Source organism: Oncorhynchus masou, chromosome 15 (genome assembly GCF_036934945.1).
Source record: "Oncorhynchus masou masou isolate Uvic2021 chromosome 15, UVic_Omas_1.1, whole genome shotgun sequence".
In the NCBI taxonomy this organism is placed as follows: domain Eukaryota; kingdom Metazoa; phylum Chordata; class Actinopteri; order Salmoniformes; family Salmonidae; genus Oncorhynchus; species Oncorhynchus masou.
Window position 1 is genome coordinate 74,751,997 of NC_088226.1, and position 10,343 is coordinate 74,762,339.

Genomic DNA, 10,343 nt, shown 5'->3' on the forward strand with positions numbered 1-10,343 from the left:
ACCTCCTATTGAAGCTTAAGGAGACCCTAACTGGGTTAGGACCTCATATTGAAGCTTATGGAGTCCCTAACTGGTTTAGGACCTCATATTGAAGCTTATGGAGTCTCTAACTGGTTTAGGACCTCATAGTGAAGCTTAAGGAGACCCTAACTGGTTTAGGACCTCATAGTGAAGCTTATGGAGTCTCTAGCTGGTTTAGGACCTCATAGTGAAGCTTAAGGAGTCTCTAACTGGTTTAGGACCTCATAGTGAAGCTTAAGGAGACCCTAACTGGTTTAGGACCTCCTATTGAAGCTTAAGGAGACCCTAACTGGTTTAGGACCTCCTATTGAAGCTTAAGGAGACCCTAACTGGTTTAGGACCTCATAATGACGCTTAAGGAGACCCTAACTGGTTTAGGACCTCATAATGACGCTTATGGAGTCCCTAACTGGTGTGTAGAACCATCTTAAAAGTGTCTACTTTGGTTTAGATACAAGCATCATGAAACCTCTAACAAGCATTTCGCTACAACAAGCATTTTGCCACACCTGCAATAACATCTGCTAAATATGTGTATGTGACCAACACAATTAGATTTGAATACAATCAAATCATTTGACTTGGTGAAAATATATACTATATATATATATATATATATATATATATATATATATATATATATATATATATATATATGTGTATGTGTGTGTATATATATGTATATATATATATATATATATATATATATATATATATGTATGTGTGTGTATGTGTGTGTGTGTGTGGACACCCCTTCAAATGAGTGGATTCGGCTATTTCAGCCACATCCTTTGCTGACAGGTGTATACAATCGAGCACACCGCCATGCAATCTCCATAGACAAACATTGGCAGTAGAATGACTTTACTGAAGAGCTCAGTGACTTTCAACTTGGCATTGTCATAGGAATGCCACCTTTCCAACAAGTCAGTCTGTCCTACTAGAGCTGCCCAGTTCAACTGTAAGTGCTGTTATTGTGAAGTGGAAACGTTCTAGGAGCAACAACGGCTCAGCCACGAACTGGTAGACCACACAAGCTCATAGAACGGGACTGCCGAGTGCTGAAGCGCAGAGCGTCTAAGTTGCGCAGAGCGTCACTGTCTAAGTTGATTCTGTGCTTCCAACTTTGTGGCAACAGTTTGGGGAAGGCCCTTTCCTGTTTCAGCATGACAATTCCCCCGTGCACAAAGCGAGGTCCATACAGAAATGGTTTGTCGAGCAAGATATGGGAGAACTTGACTGGACTGAATAGAGCCCTGATCTCAACCCTATCGAACACCTTTGCGATGAATTGGAACGCCGACTGTGAGCCAGGCCTTATCGCTCAACATCAGAGCATGACCTCACTAATGCTCTTGTGGCTGAATGGAAGCAAAGTTCCAAAATCTAGTGGAACACCTTCCCAGAAGAGTGGAGGCTGTTGCAGTGTTATAATCTCAACCCGGCACAGCCTGAAAAGGACTGCCCCCCCCTCAGAGCCTGGTTCCTCTCTAGGTTTCTTCCTAGGTTCCTGCCTTTCTAGGGAGTTTTTCCTAGCCACCGTGCTTCTAAATCTGCATTGCTTGCTGTTTGGAGGTTGTAGGCTGGGTTTCTGTACAGCACTTTGAGATATCGGTTGATGTAAAAAAAAAAAATACATTTGATTGACATGTTTTAGTTTAAATTTTATTGAAAGGAGGGACCAACTCCAATTTAATGCCTGTGATTTTGGAATGAGATATTTGACGAGCAGTTATCCACATACTTTTGGTCATGTAGTGTTTTTTTGGGGGACCTAAGCTTACCACTATTTCCATGTGGTTTCTTCCTTCCCGGACTCCATGAAATTATGACATCTTCCTAAATATTCAAATTATACATTTTGTGTATGATATCCCAGAAACAAGGGTTGCTCATCTCCCCCCTTTGGCTCAACTTCCCCCCTTTGGCTCAACTTCCCCCCTTTGGCTCAACTTCCCCCCTTTGGCTCAACTTCCCCCTTTTGGCTCAACTTCCCCCTTTTGGCTCAACTTCCCCCTTTTGGCTCAACTTCCCCCTTTTGGCTCAACCTCCCCCTTTTGGCTCAACTTCCCCCTTTTGGCTCAACTTCCCCCTTTTGGCTCAACCTTCCCCCTTTTGGCTCAACCTTCCCCCTTTTGGCTCAACTTCCCCCTTTTGGCTCAACCTTCCCCCACTCTCCCCTGTTGTTTTATTGGAAGCACTGGCTGCCTAGAAGCTTCACATGGCATTGTTACTGTGTGAGAGAATCTCTGAGCCATGTTCTGGTTAGTTGACCTTAGAATCTCAATTTAACACCCTGGTCTCCACAGCTAGCCTAGCTTGGCCTCTGTCTGCTGAGAACCTCTAGCCCTAGAACTAGACCGCTTCACATGGCATTGTTACTGTGTGAGAGAATCTCTGAGCCATGTTCTGGTTAGTTGACCTTAGAATCTCAATTTAACACCCTGGTCTCCACAGCTAGCCTAGCTTGGCCTCTGTCTGCTGAGAACCTCTAGCCCTAGAACTAGACCGCTTCACATGGCATTGTTACTGTGTGAGAGAATCTCTGAGCCATGTTCTGGTTAGTTGACCTTAGAATCTCAATTTAACACCCTGGTCTCCACAGCTAGCCTAGCTTGGCCTCTGTCTGCTGAGAACCTCTAGCCCTAGAACTAGACCGCTTCACATGGCATTGTTACTGTGTGAGAGAATCTCTGAGCCATGTTCTGGTTAGTTGACCTTAGAATCTCAATTTAACACCCTGGTCTCCACAGCTAGCCTAGCTTGGCCTCTGTCTGCTGAGAACCTCTAGTCCTAGAACTAGACCGCTTCACATGGCACTGTCACTGTCTCAGAATCTCGACACGCTTTGTGTCGGGCGGGTGAACTATGACGGGGACTGTACCCTCAGCTGTACCCTCTCTGCCTGCCCCGTTGTAATAACACACCCCATGCCTTCCTGTCCCCTCTTCACTCGGAACTCAAAGGATTCTCAAGTTCCAAAGTTCTGTCAGCCTTGGTCTGTCAACAACAAATGAAAAAGGGAGTTTAACTGGCAGGAGAGAAATACTGAAGGCGGATGTCCAAAGCGTGAGAGCTGCTGCATGCACCCTTCTTGACATTCCAAATGACAGCCTATCCCCTATGGGATCTGGTCAAAATAAGTGCACTATAAAGGGAACAGGGTGCTACTTGAGACACAGACTCCTTCATCCTCTGATCTAAATATACCCATCGTGCAATGTGTTTATAATGTTCCCTTTCATACAACCAGTAATATATTCTATGTCAGAGGGTCAAAACCAGGAAGTGAATGATTTACACTGTAAATTCTGTGTAGTGTAGTCGGCCTTTGTGGGATGAGGAGGTGAACTGATGGTTCATTTTCAGGACTGTGTGCTGGTTCCTCAGGTTTCTTCACATGTTGAGGACAGGAGGTCTGTACGATATGGGTACGGACGGTACGATGTGAGGACGGTCGGTACGATGTGAGGACGGTCGGTACGATGTGAGGACGGTCGGTACGATGTGAGGACGGTCGGTACGATGTGAGGACGGTCGGTACGATGTGAGGACGGTCGGTACGATGTGAGGACGGTCGGTACGATGTGAGGACGGTCGGTACGATGTGAGGACGGTCGGTACGATGTGAGGATGGTCGGTACGATGTGAGGACGGTATCATCAGCTATACTCTGGACACTTTCTGGCCCTCTTTCTCTCCATAGTTGAACACAGCAGCGTCCTTCCTCTTGTCCTGGTCCGATCCAGATCTGAAGACAAATAGCAACATGTTATAATGTACACCTACTATTTATAGTTATGCTGTTCTGGCAAATGTTAAAATATACAAACACCATTAACTGGCAAAACAAAGACATCTGGGACAGAGATAGGTGTTCTGTGATGATCAGCCAGCCTTTCTCTGCTTTCCCACAGACTTCACATGGTTTGGGTAGTGGTGGGTGGTGGTGTGGGTGGTGTGGGTGGTGGTGTGGGTAGTGGTGGGTAGTGGTGTGGGTGGTGGTGTGGGTAGTGTGGGTGGTGGTGTGGGTAGTGGTGGGTAGTGGTGTGGGTGGTGGTGTGGGTAGTGTGGGTAGTGGTGTGGGTGGTGGTGTGGGTAGTGGTGGGTAGTGGTGTGGGTGGTGGTGTGGGTAGTGTGGGTAGTGGTGTGGGTGGTGGTGTGGGTAGTGGTGGGTAGTGGTGTGGGTGGTGGTGTGGGTAGTGGTGGGTGGTGGTGTGGGTGGTGGTGTGGGTAGTGGTGGGTAGTGGTGTGGGTGGTGGTGTGGGTAGTGGTGGGTGGTGGTGTGGGTAGTGTGGGTGGTGGTGTGGGTGGTGGTGTGGGTAGTGGTGTGGGTAGTGTGGGTAGTGGTGTGGGTGGTGGTGTGGGTAGTGTGGGTAGTGGTGTGGGGGGTGGTTTGGGTAGTGGTGTGGGTAGTGGTGGGTAGTGGTGTGGGTAGTGGTGGGTAGTGGTGTGGGTAGTGGTGGGTAGTGGTTTGGGTGGTGGTGGGTAGTGGTGTTGGTAGTGGTGTGGGTAGTGGTGGGTAGTGGTGTGGGTAGTGCTGGGTAGTGGTGGGGGTGGTGGTGGGGGTAGTGGTGGGTGGTGGTGGGTAGTGGTGTGGGTAGTGATGGGTGGTAGGGGTAGTGGTGTGGGTAATGGTGTGGGTAGTGATGGGTAGTGGTGGGTAGTGGTGTGGGTAGTGGTGTGGGTAGTGGTTTGGGTGGTGGTGGGTAGTGGTGTTGGTAGTGGTGTGGGTAGTGGTGTTGGTAGTGGTGTGGGTAGTGGTGGGTAGTGGTGTGGGTAGTGCTGGGTGGTGTGGGTAGTGGTGTGGGTAGTGGTGTGGGTAGTGGTGGGTAGTGGTGTGGGTAGTGGTGTGGGTAGTGGTGTGGGTAGTGGTGGGTAGTGGTGTGGGTAGTGCTGGGTGGTGTGGGTAGTGGTGTGGGTAGTGGTGTGGGTAGTGGTGGGTAGTGGTGTGGGTAGTGGTGTGGGTAGTGGTTTGGGTGGTGTGGGTAGTGGTGTGGGTAGTGTTGTGGGTAGTGGTTGGTGGTGGTGGGTAGTGGTGTGGGTAGTGCTGGGTGGTGTGGGTAGTGGTGTGGGTAGTGGTGTGGGTAGTGGTGGGTAGTGGTGTGGGTAGTGGTTTGGGTGGTGTGGGTAGTGGTTTGGGTAGTGTTGTGGGTAGTGATGGGTAGTGGTGGGTAGTGGTGTGGGTAGTGGTGTGGGTAGTGGTTTGGGTGGTGTGGGTAGTGGTGTGGGTAGTGGTGTGGGTAGTGGTGTGGGTAGTGGTGTGGGTAGTGGTGTGGGTAGTGGTTTGGGTGGTGGTGGGTAGTGGTGTTGGTAGTGGTGTGGGTAGTGGTGGGTGGTGGTGGGTAGTGGTGTGGGTAGTGCTGGGTGGTGTGGGTAGTGGTGTGGGTAGTGGTGGGTAGTGGTGTGGGTAGTGGTGTGGGTAGTGGTGGGTAGTGGTGTGGGTAGTGGTTTGGGTGGTGTGGGTAGTGGTTTGGGTAGTGTTGTGGGTAGTGGTTTGGGTAGTGCTGGGTGGTGTGGGTAGTGGTGTGGGTAGTGTGGGTAGTGGTGGGTAGTGGTGAGGGTAGTGGTTTGGGTGGTGTGGGTAGTGGTGTGGGTAGTGTTGTGGGTAGTGGTTTGGGTAGTCAGTGTCCTAAAGGTGACCTGTATGATAACACTGACCTGAGTGTGCTTCAACTGTTCCTCAGCACACACAGCATTGCTACAGGTCAAACTAGACTAATCCAAACCCCAGGATGAATGCTATCTGTTCTGGAGTAATTATTGTTTCTGTGAACCCCTTTTAATATGACATCTGCTCCTGGCAATGCAGTCTCATCACACAACTCTAGTATGACATCACCAAGCCCTAATTAAAGCTCCCAGTTTACAGCAGCATAACTGAGCACCACAAATTAAAGCTCCCAGTTTACAGCAGCATGACTGAGCACCACAAATTAAAGCTCCCAGTTTACAGCAGCATAACTGAGCACCACAAACTAAAGCTCCCAGTTTACAGCAGCATAACTGAGCACCACAAATTAAAGCTCCCAGTTTACAGCAGCATAACTGAGCACCACAAACTAAAGCTCCCAGTTTACAGCAGCATAACTGAGCACCACAAACTAAAGCTCCCAGTTTACAGCAGCATAACTGAGCACCACAAACTAAAGCTCCCAGTTTACAGCAGCATAACTGAGCACCACAAATTAAGGCTCCCAGTTTACAGCAGCATAACTGAGCACCACAAATTAAAGCTCCCAGTTTACAGCAGCACCACAAACTAAAGAGACCATCTCTATATCCCCTTCGTGCTTCAAAAGTCAGGAAACTATATACTATAAACTATATACTATACTACTATACTATATATATTTACTGTATAGTGATTCTGGTTTTGTTAAAAATAGATTATTTTTTAATTCAATTCAATAGAATTGTATTAATCCCAGAGGGGTATTTAGAGATGCATCTGTGTGTGGTGATAACAATTCAAATATTTATCTAGTTTCACAAAACTGCCCTATTTGAATTGTATCCAATAATCTAGTCCCCTAAAGAACAGAAGATGCCCGGGTTACATAACCATCCTAAAATGAGTCACAGAACTCTAGTGTGCTGGAAGCAGAGAGCCCTTCTCATTTGGACTTTTGGTGGGGTTGTCCGTTGTTGTGAATCTCAGTGATAGGGGTGTCTAACCGCATTGTGTATGATGGGGGTGTCTAACCCCATTGTGTATGATGGGGTGTCTAAATTCAGCCACTGAGGACACAGCGTCCGATATTGTATTATTAATAAATCTGACTTTCTGACCACATACCTGGTTCTAAATCATGGTGATGCAGTGAGTTACAGCAGCAACAGGACCAGCCGTCTTCCTCAACTCTTAGTAACATACATAATTAGCCTACGCTTTACATGTATATTTGAGTCATTTAGTAAGGTGCTCTTATCCAAAGCGACTTAGTGTATTTTAATCTTATAGTGATGCTCTGGAAAGGTTGTGTAATGCCAGTTTAGAAAGTGGTGCTCAGGATCCATCCAATAGTGTACTAAGCCATCCAATAGTGTACTAAGCCATCCAATAGTGTACTACGCCATCCAATAGTGTACTACGCCATCCAATAGTGTACTACGCCATCCAATAGTGTACTAGCCCATCCAATAGTGTACTAAGCCATCCAATAGTGTACTACGCCATCCAATAGTGTACTACGCCATCCAATAGTGTACTACGCCATCCAATAGTGTACTACGCCATCCAATAGTGTACTAAGCCATCCAACAGTGTACTACGCCATCCAATAGTGTACTACGCCATCCAATAGTGTACTACGCCATCCAATAGTGTACTACGCCATCCAATAGTGTACTACGCCATCCAATAGCGTACTAAGCCATCCAATAGTGTACTACGCCATCCAATAGTGTACTAAGCCATCCAATAGTGTACTAAGCCATCCAATAGTGTACTACGCCATCCAATAGTGTACTACGCCATCCAATAGTGTACTACGCCATCCAATAGTGTACTACGCCATCCAATAGCGTACTAAGCCATCCAATAGCGTACTAAGCCATCCAATAGTGTACTACGCCATCCAATAGTGTACTACGCCATCCAATAGTGTACTACGCCATCCAATAGTGTACTACGCCATCCAATAGTGTACTAAGCCATCCAATAGTGTACTAAGCCATCCAATAGTGTACTACGCCATCCAATAGTGTACTACGCCATCCAATAGTGTACTACGACCATCCAATAGTGTACTACGCCATCCAATAGTGTACTACGCCATCCAATAGTGTACTACACCATCCAATAGTGTACTACGCCATCCAATAGTGTACTACGCCATCCAATAGTGTACTACGCCATCCAATAGTGTACTACAGCCATCCAATAGTGTACTACAGCCATCCAATAGTGTACTACGCCATCCAATAGTGTACTACGCCATCCAATAGCGTACTACGCCATCCAATAGTGTACTACGCCATCCAATAGTGTACTACGCCATCCAATAGTGTACTACGCCATCCAATAGTGTACTACGCCATCCAATAGTGTACTACGCCATCCAATAGTGTACTAAGCCATCCAATAGTGTACTACGCCATCCAATAGTGTACTACGCCATCCAATAGTGTACTACAGCCATCCAATAGTGTACTACAGCCATCCAATAGTGTACTACGCCATCCAATAGTGTACTACGCCATCCAATAGTGTACTACTCCATCCAATAGTGTACTACGCCATCCAATAGTGTACTACGACCATCCAATAGTGTACTAAGCCGTCCAATAGTGTACTACGCCATCCAATAGTGTACTACGCCATCCAATAGTGTACTACGCCATCCAATAGTGTACTACGCCATCCAATAGTGTACTAAGCCATCCAATAGTGTACTACGCCATCCAATAGTGTACTATGCCATCCAATAGTGTACTAAGCCATCCAATAGTGTACTACGCCATCCAATAGTGTACTACGCCATCCAATAGTGTACTACGCCATCCAATAGTGTACTACGACCATCCAATAGTGTACTAAGCCATCCAATAGTGTACTACGCCATCCAATAGTGTACTACGCCATCCAATAGTGTACTACGCCATCCAATAGTGTACTACGCCATCCAATAGTGTACTAAGCCATCCAATAGTGTACTAAGCCATCCAATAGTGTACTACGCCATCCAATAGTGTACTACGCCATCCAATAGTGTACTACGCCATCCAATAGTGTACTACGCCATCCAATAGTGTACTAAGCCATCCAATAGTGTACTAAGCCATCCAATAGTGTACTAAGCCATCCATTTTGTTTGATACATTATGAACGTAATTCGTCCAATATGTTACAAATTTGTTGTGCTTAAGATCCCAGACTGCCTCTTTAAAATAGTATGTGAGACAACCACATGTCACAGTTATAGTAAGAAGATTTGTCCTCTTCAATAGAGGTTATCAGTAAAGTCAGTAGGAAATGTGTAAAACAATTTAAATGTTATGTCTACTTCCTCAACTCACTTTAGACATCTTAACAGACAGCAGAGCAGAGACAGGATGGCAACCAGTCCTGACGCCATCAGGATGGACAGCAGCACACCTGCAGGGAGGAAACACCAGCACCACTTCACCACAGCATACACACAACGTGGCCAGTTAGACCATTACATTGGAGAGAGGGTGCTTGAGGGTGCTTGACAACCCACCAGTTAGCTAATGTCACGTCCTAACCATAGAAAGCCTGTATTTTCTATGGTAGAGTAGGTCAGGGAGTGACTAAGGGGGTTAGTCTAGTTTATATTTTCTATGTGGGGTTCTAGGTTTGATTTTCTATGTTGGTGATTGGTATGATTCCCAATGAGAGGCAGCTGGTTATCGTTGTCTCTAATTGGGGATCATACTGAAGTAGTATTTTTCCACCTGTGGGTTATGGGGTGTTTGGAGTTAGTGCACATAGCACCTCAGTAGTCACGGTTTGTTTGTTTTTTGTTTTGTTAAGTTTCACTAATAATTAAGGGTGTGGAACTCATATCGCGCTGCGTCTTGGTCTGACCATTATTACGAACATCGCGACAGCTAAACAGAAGCATGGCATGGTTACTTGTATGTTTTGTTTATTTCATGTGTAACTGTGTTGTTGTATGTGTCAAACTGCTTTGCTTTATCTTGTCCAGGTCGCAGTTGTAATTGAGAACTTGTTCTCAACTAGCCTACCTGGTTAAAAAATAATTTGCTTATGCCAAAATAATGACATCTCTAAGTACAGAGCTTTCATCACATAAAACACGATGTTGTTTAACGTAGCCTAGTTCAAGATCTGTTTGTGCTGTTTTGTCAACTCCTCATTGTCACGCCAAACAGATCTGGGACCAGGCTATGTCTTAATGACATAGTGGCTTGGCCTGAACGACGTGTCAGAGCGACGTGCATCTCATGCATCATCTATGTGTTAGTTACTCATTAGTTAGAATGAGAATGTCAGAAGTCAGCATGAGAAAACACACAATAGAGAGAAACATACACACTCACTCATGCAGACACACACACACACACACAAATAACATACCGAGGCTCATCCAAGCGAGGTCATCTTCTAGGTAATGGTGGAGAAAGGAAAGAGAAGAACAGAAAGAACCTTTAGACCCAGAAGAGCAGTATGAAAACAGACAGAAAGAACCTTTAGACCCAGAAGAGCAGTATGAAAACAGACAGAACCTTTAGACCCAGAAGAGCAGTATGAAAACAGACAGAAAGAACCTTTAGACCCAGAAGAGCAGTATGAAAACAGACAGAACCTTTAGACCCAGAAGAGCAGTATGAAA

The 10,343-nt window shown here is 46.1% G+C and overlaps 1 long non-coding RNA gene across 1 annotated transcript; it reads right to left on the reverse strand.

Annotated features, from left to right (window-relative positions):
- Positions 1 to 2,183: 2,183 nt before the first annotated feature.
- LOC135555179 (uncharacterized) lies at positions 2,184 to 10,106 on the reverse strand. Its single transcript, XR_010457852.1, has 3 exons — positions 10,088 to 10,106; positions 9,043 to 9,121; positions 2,184 to 3,772 (listed from the first exon to the last, which is right to left on the reverse strand). It is a non-coding gene; the product is annotated as an uncharacterized LOC135555179 (long non-coding RNA).
- Positions 10,107 to 10,343: the final 237 nt, after the last annotated feature.